This window comes from Thermobia domestica, chromosome 15 (genome assembly GCF_964235325.1).
Source record: "Thermobia domestica chromosome 15, izTheDome1.hap1.1, whole genome shotgun sequence".
In the NCBI taxonomy this organism is placed as follows: Eukaryota; Metazoa; Arthropoda; class Insecta; order Zygentoma; family Lepismatidae; genus Thermobia; species Thermobia domestica.
The window spans coordinates 156,041,530-156,049,054 of NC_137468.1; the positions used below are offsets into that span (position 1 = coordinate 156,041,530).

The window sequence follows — 7,525 nt, forward strand, 5'->3', positions numbered from 1 at the left end:
CCCCGAAAGTCAATATACTACCTTGTACACTGCTCTAGTTTTTGCAGAAAAGTTAAAAAATCTGAAAATTTCCTCGCACCACTGTTCGTAGCACTATCCCTATCAGATCTAAAATTGCGTTCTTTCAAGTGTTATTTAAGTTTGGAAAATAAGTGCACGTAATAGTTAGACGGAGCTAAATCTGCGGAATAATAATGATGATCTAGACATTGAAATCCTAGATTATGCAATGTCAGTTGTGTTCGCAGGGGCTTGATGGACAGATGTATTCTCCTGAAAAAAAAAAAAAAGAAAAGAAAAGAAAACAGAATTCCTTTCTTTTCATTTTCCAGAGCGTTGAAATTTGAACTTTTCTTCCAGTTTTGTGAGTAATGTAGAGATTCTGGATTAATTATTTGACCGTTGCGGAGGTAGTCCATGAGTACGACTCCATATTTATCCCAGAAGAATGTTGCAAACAGTTTCTCAACCTACTTCTATGTCTTGAACTTCTTGGAGCGTTGGAGAAATGAGCGCTACTACTCCATTGACTGTTGTTTCGATTCAGGATCATAGTGGTACAACCATATTTCATCTATGGTTACTATTCGTGAGCGAAATTGATCAGCATTACAGTCAAATTGAAAGAAGATTTCTCTTAATGCCGTCACTCTTTTATTCTCCTGACATATTTTGGGAACCCATTATGTCGAGAACTTGAGCATACCCAAACCATTCTGAATTATACTACCGACGAGTTCCAAAGAAATGCCCAGAATCTTTGACACAAGTTTTGCTGAGAAGGTAAAAACTGAGAAAGCGGGGTGCAGCCAGATCTCAGACTATAATATGTATATCGTGAGTTTACTATACACTTTAAAAACTATATAAACAATAGCTTAAATTATTTTTGTCACTCAAAAATTGGGGTGGCCTAGGCCCTCCGGAACCGGGCTATATCCACCACTGACTGAAATGCTGCAATTTTCAAGAACAATGTCACTTATTGCATCCATGATTTCGGGAAGAGTCATTGCTTTTAATCATCCTGGATGTAAAACATAATTTGTTGAGAAATCACCACGTTCATACTAAGCCACTTAATTCTTCACCACTGTATATAACGGAGGAGAGACCCTTGGTGGTACTGATTTCCTAATTAATTTACTTCGGTGACTTTCCTTGGTGGAATAAAAATGGTATAACAGTTAGGATCTGAATGTTCGTGAAATTATCTGTTTGGGCACACATAATCACTTCAGAAGCCTGAGAAACAATAGGAATTTCATTATTAATATGCAAATTTGTATTTGTACATACAGAGATATGTTTTTCCAAACTGCGGTTTCATTTTTCTACCTAGTACCTACACTCCTTCTGGATTGGGCTAGGATAATTTCAGCAACACATCGTAAATTCTCTCTCTCTCTCTCCCTATATATATAGAGAGAGATGCGTAGCATATAGTACTGGACGAATGTGTTACTCTTAGCATTTGCGAAAGTAATTCAATTTATGTTTGGATTTCAAATGTTTCATTGAAAAATATTTCATATGCAGACGTTACTTATTTGTTAGTTACAAACTTTACCTGAAATAAGTTTAAGTTATAATCATATCGGTCTAATATAAAAACAGCCACGAAATTACACAATGTAATGTAAAATAAGTCAAACGTAATAAATATGTCATATTTGGCATGGCAAATAGCCTCCCCCTGAAAATGTATCTGCCCCCCTAAGAACTTAAAGCTGGCGTCGTCACTGGGGAGAAAAATGCTGTCAGTACTCCACTACCATTTTATGGTTTTGTTTTGATTTTGAGGAAAAAACTTGTGTTTCAGATTGCAAACAGTTTGAAATATTATTTCAAATGAGCTTGGTTCGTTGCGTGAATTTCATTCCATTCCTCAGTTTGCGAAAGACGGTTTGTATTGAGTATAAGTGGTGCTAATGAAATTCTGTTTTTGTGATGGAAGGGTATTTGTCTAAAAAAAACACACATGATCTGAATAAATTTTTATTTAACCTGATTGTAGTCTTTCTTGTAGTTATTAAAGATTAATCTCTTAACTCTCAATTGTTAAGAAAATGTTTAGATGAAAGTGCATTTAAGTTGTGAAATATATATTACTAACGCTGCATGTTTACTATAAATACGGCTATTTGAGTTACCGTTCTTACCAAAGTTATTTGAAAGTTTTATCTTGCAAGTAAGATTACTCAAATGTAACATGCCGATTTCATTCATACTTTACATAGACAGAGACTACAGAAAACTGACATTTTTTAATACCGAGAATGTGGGGTGTAAAATCAGGCATTGTGAATCGGAACGAATGGATAAGCATTGTGTAACAATGCAACTATGAAACAAAACTATGTAAACTTTGAGTATACATTATTTTAAAAGGGTCGAATGAAGACTACATTATTCCAGTATTGATTTGCGAGACCGCGAGACCAACGCGAGAAGTCTCGCGCGAGACCGCGAGACGAGACTTCCAAAATTTTGCGAGACGCGAGACGAGAACTTAGGTCTGCGAGACGAGACGAGACGCGAGACGAGAGCAGCTTTTGATTTTGCGAGACGAGACGAGACTTGTTTCAGTTCTCGTCTCGTTTGGTCTCGCGCCCATGCCTATATATAATATATACAAGTTGCATGAGTGAGTTGGACAATGCTAATAAAATTTCATCACAAGTTCAAATAGGTGCATGTAGTAGTAAGCCAGGTAACTGTGATCATTATCAACATTTTTCGTTGTATTCAATTCAAAAGATATCAATGGATGTCCCTCCATTTGATTCTGCAAATAAGATGGACAATATACCTGGTGACCGAGAAATTGATTCCGAAATTTTCTACTATATATAATAGAGAGTATTACTCAGGTTTCCAATTTCACTGGTTCTTAAGAACAAAGTAACCTTCCTGATAAAAACGTAAGAGATCAAACCACTTCTCCTTAGTTTACTGACACACAGGTTGATAGCTTCTTTCTGTTGTGCATCATGTGACACTGAAATAGTGTTTTTGATCTGAGAAGGTAAACTAATGTTGATCACGGCATTCCATACATATCTCGCTCTACTCCTCGTTGAACGTCTGGAGATGATTTTTCGTGGAGGAAAGACCCTTTGTATTCCTATTTCATCTCGTAATCTTAGATTTTCTGTTTGGTTTCGTATATAAGCGTCCAAAATTCCAACTCGCAGTCAGCGTCCAGAAAAGAATTAGATTCACGAGAAGACGCATCAAAGCGCACAATCACAAAAATTTTGGCCAGTGAGGGGATCGAACACACGACCTTAGCGTTATTAGCACGACGCTCTAACCAACTGAGCTAACCGGCCTCGATGATATAGTCTGCAATTTCTTTTCGTAAAACGGAGAATATATACTTATTCGATCAAAATTTATAGTTGGTTTATGCTTTGATGCACCTATTTAAATACCATGACATCTTAAGAATCGGTCAATGGTCGTCATAATACCAGAAAGTCATCACATTATTCGAGGCATTAATAGTTGTATTTTCGAAGTAAAAATAAACCTCTCCTCGCCCAAACAGGGACACGAACTCTGGACCGTTAGGTTAAAAGCCTAACGCTCTACCGACTGAGCTATCCGGGCTATCAATAATTGTCTGAACATAAACTTTCTGTCGAATACATTTCTGAGCAGGTGCACACAATTAGATACAAAATTTAAGGACGAAAGTATATTTCGGTAGTTTAATGTATGCTTTGGCATATATATTGCTGAAGTTTGAACCCTACGTAAAATGTAGTTCTACACTAAAGTATGATTCAAGAAACCACAGAAAAAATCACACGTGATTAGAAGAACAAAGATGACCCTTTTAAACAGATCCAATAACTTAATTGAAAGCACTACAACTCATGATGTATCCCTGACATCAAGGAAGTAATATGGTCTTTAAGAGGCTCTACGATCACCACGGACAGATATACAAGCTCTGCGAACTAATTCTATGCTTCTCAAATCTCATGTATCTGAATGTTTACGTCTTCCCATACCGTCTTAAACGTGCTTAATGGGGTTCAAGTCGAAGCAACAGGCAGGCCAGTCCATTCACCGATTATTCTCTGGTCACAAGAGCTTCACTATCTTTATTTTTCGATGCGGCCACTCATTGTCATCCACAAATAAGAAGTTGTAGCCGATCACCCATCTGAAAAGAAGCACGTCGCAAGAAGCGCAGAGTCACAATAACCTTCACCGGTGAATATTCCGCGTTAATACATCAGGAGGTCAGTATATAAATGCCATATCATATTTCCCCATACAAAAACACCGGAACATCAAAATGATCATGTTAGACAATGTTTCTGGATTCACTCTATGCTTCCACCTCTCGTGAGATGAGTGTATGTGCTGAGTTACTATTCACATTGAGTCTGCTTTCATCGGAGATTGGAATGCGAAACAACTCCTCCTCGGTCACTCGTGATGTTGTTGGAAAAACTCCAATTGTTGCCACCAGTGTGGCAGTGTCAACGAAATGCAACGCATTGGATCTAGGGAAATAGATCATTCCCATGCAGTCGACATAGTATGTGAAGCGTGAAATTGGACACCTTGGAGGCCTCTTAAATGTGGTTGCATTTGTATCGCCACCCGGATAACTCAGTTGGTAGAGTGTTAAGCTTTTAGCCTAACGATCCAATGGTCAAATCTCTGTTTTGGAGATGTTTGGTTTGTCTTTACGTTTAAAATATCGAATAATAATGCCTTCAATAATCTAAACACTATTTCTGCTATTATGACAATTAATGATTGATCCCGTAGATGATACGGGTAGGGATGCGCTCGAGTCGAGACATGTCTCGAATCTCGACTCGACTCAACTCGAATTCGAGTCGAGACACACTTTGTAAAATTCGAGACGAGTCGAGACAAACGTATTTCTCGACTCGAATTTTCGAGTCGAGACACGAGTCGAGTCGAGACGGCTCTTAAAAATCTCGACTCGACTCGAATGTCTCGAAAATATTTCTATAATTTTTAATATTATTTTGAAGAAAGTATTCACTCAGAAACAGCCTTGAAACCAATTCCAGCTTTTATTCCTTCAGAAAGGTACAGAACGCATAAAATTAATAGTTAAATCTTTAAGATCAAGATTTATTTTTCAGCTCAATTCAGTTAATTAGAACTAATTGTTAATGTCGTTGTATTTGGTTGTAGTGCGAATATAATGATAATAATAATAATTTATTATCTAGTTTGTATAAAACTATTATCCGTAGTCTAAATCTAGTTTGTATAAAATATTGCGAAAAGTGAACTTCATAAATTCTCTGAATGAACAGTTGGTAGTCTACAGTAATTTATCATAGTTATAATTATTGTGTTTTCGTTCCCATGAACGCAATAGGGTTACGTAACTTCTGGATTATTCGCTTGCCCAACTATTTTGAGGCTTTAATATGTTGCAGCATATCACGAGCTACGGATAATATATAATGTGACATTTGTTGTACATCACATATTATGATACGAGACTATTTTACATAGTATATCTTATCTAATATAAATAAAATAAAGAGTTTGTTTGTGTGTTTGTCTGTCTGTTTGTGTGCGAACTGAGGACCAGACGAGTGGACCGAGAGTTCCCAAAATTTGGTCACGGGTACCTTGGTCCAGGCCCCAGATCAAGACGAAGCGTTTTTTTTAATTTCGAACCAGGGGGGTCTCGGGGGGACGTTTACTTGAACCGACCTGGGGACCAGACAAGTTGACCGAGAGTTACCAAATTTTGGTCACGGATACCTTGGTCCAGGTTCCAGTCTAAGGCGAAGCGTTTTTGTCGAAATTGGAACCAGGGGGGTCTCAGGGGGGCGTTTACCTAGACATGTAGTAAGAGTAATGGACATTAGTGGACATTGATGGACATTAGTGTCAAATCCATAGTTTTCACGGTCGCTGAGATCAATGGTGACACTTCCATCAGCGATGACTTGCAAATTCAGCTGCCACTGTTTGCGGGCCGGGTGTCAGCGGGTGAGGAATAACGAGACATGTATAAATAGCCCATATTGATTGATACTAGTGTCAAATCCATAGTCGCTGAAATGAATGGTGATTCTTCCACAGGTGTTGACTTCCAAATACCGCCCCCATGCGAAGAATGGGTATATTAAGCTAGTATTACAATAAATGGACTGCTTGGATGCCAAGAACTAGTACAGATAAGTACCTTTCACTTCTGTGAATAGGTATTTTTTAAAAGGATTTTTGTAAATACTAAATTATAAAACAATGAACTACATACAGTAGTTATGGTTTTGGTTCCCAACATAAAAGAAATATGGATTGTTCATGAGATATTTAACTTTAACTTTCACTACTGGAAAATTTCAATTTTGGAGTTAGGCCACTTGGCATCAAAGCAGTTCACTGTAAGATAAATACATTCCGCACATTAGTAGCATAGTTGTTCAGGAGCCTTCGATTTCCATCCTCTCAAATGAAAGCTGACCGATTGCTTGATACATGCTGACTATATAGGAGAAATAGTGTATTAAGTTTTCGAGCTTTGGTGCGTATCCGTATTTACACTCTGACTTTACACTATAACTTTAAGTTCACACTCAAATCGAGCTAATTGTTTATTGCATTTCGAAAGCTTTTGTTTCTATGCAGCTCATTAAGGAAAATCTATTTCGTAATCGTAACATTTATGTACTAAAAAACTATGAACGTAAAGTGGACTCGACCTAGCCCCGTGGCTGCTGTGACTCAGTGGCACAGCTTTCACCCTTGGTGTCTGAGGACTCTGATTCTGTGTGTGTGTGTGTGCGTGCGTGTGTGTGTGTGTGTGTGTGTGTGTGAACTCCGTGGCTAGTGTACGCGTCTTTGTCGTGGAAGACTCGGGTTCAATTCCCGGCGCGAGCTCATGTAGTTCGGATTCCACGTTAATCAGTAGGTCTACATTTCATATATCCTCGCTGCTGAAAGAGACGGTAAAGTCAAAATCAACTCAACAATATATATGTGTGTGTGCTTATGTGAATTTCCTCGTGGCTATATGGTTAACACATACGCCTTGATCGCGGGAGACTCTGGTTCGATTTACGGTGGAAACTCATGAAGTTGTTACCGGTATCCCACTTTAAACTGTAGATCCATGCCTCATATAACCATACATATAATATATATGCCTTTGATACACTTATTTTCCGACTTGGATGCTATCGAAAATTTCCGGACACAGAGTCCCGTAGACCGAAAATGAGAAACATGGCTACAGAATAAAACTGCCATAAAAATTTAAGCTTTTTAGGCTAACTTAATCCTTATATATAATGCAATTAGATTGGCGAAGTTATAATGGAGGAAATGCTATCATTTGCAACACTCTGAGAATAGAAAATGTTCGCCCGGTATTATTATCCCCCCTCTCCTGCAGAATGAAAACCCTGCCTAAAACTCAATATTATATATATATATAACTATTTTGTGGAATGTAACAAACAGAGGCGGATAGTATTCATGTTTTCTTGCAGAGGTCCTTACG

The 7,525-nt window shown here is 37.9% G+C and overlaps 2 non-coding genes across 2 annotated transcripts; both read right to left on the reverse strand.

The window, feature by feature from the left end:
* Positions 1–3,261: 3,261 nt before the first annotated feature.
* Positions 3,262–3,335, reverse strand: TRNAI-AAU (transfer RNA isoleucine (anticodon AAU)). Its single transcript has one exon. It is a non-coding gene; the product is annotated as a tRNA-Ile (tRNA).
* Positions 3,336–3,542: 207 nt separating this feature from the next.
* On the reverse strand, positions 3,543–3,615 carry TRNAK-UUU (transfer RNA lysine (anticodon UUU)). The gene has a single exon. It is a non-coding gene; the product is annotated as a tRNA-Lys (tRNA).
* Between the last annotated feature and the right edge of the window lie 3,910 nt (positions 3,616–7,525).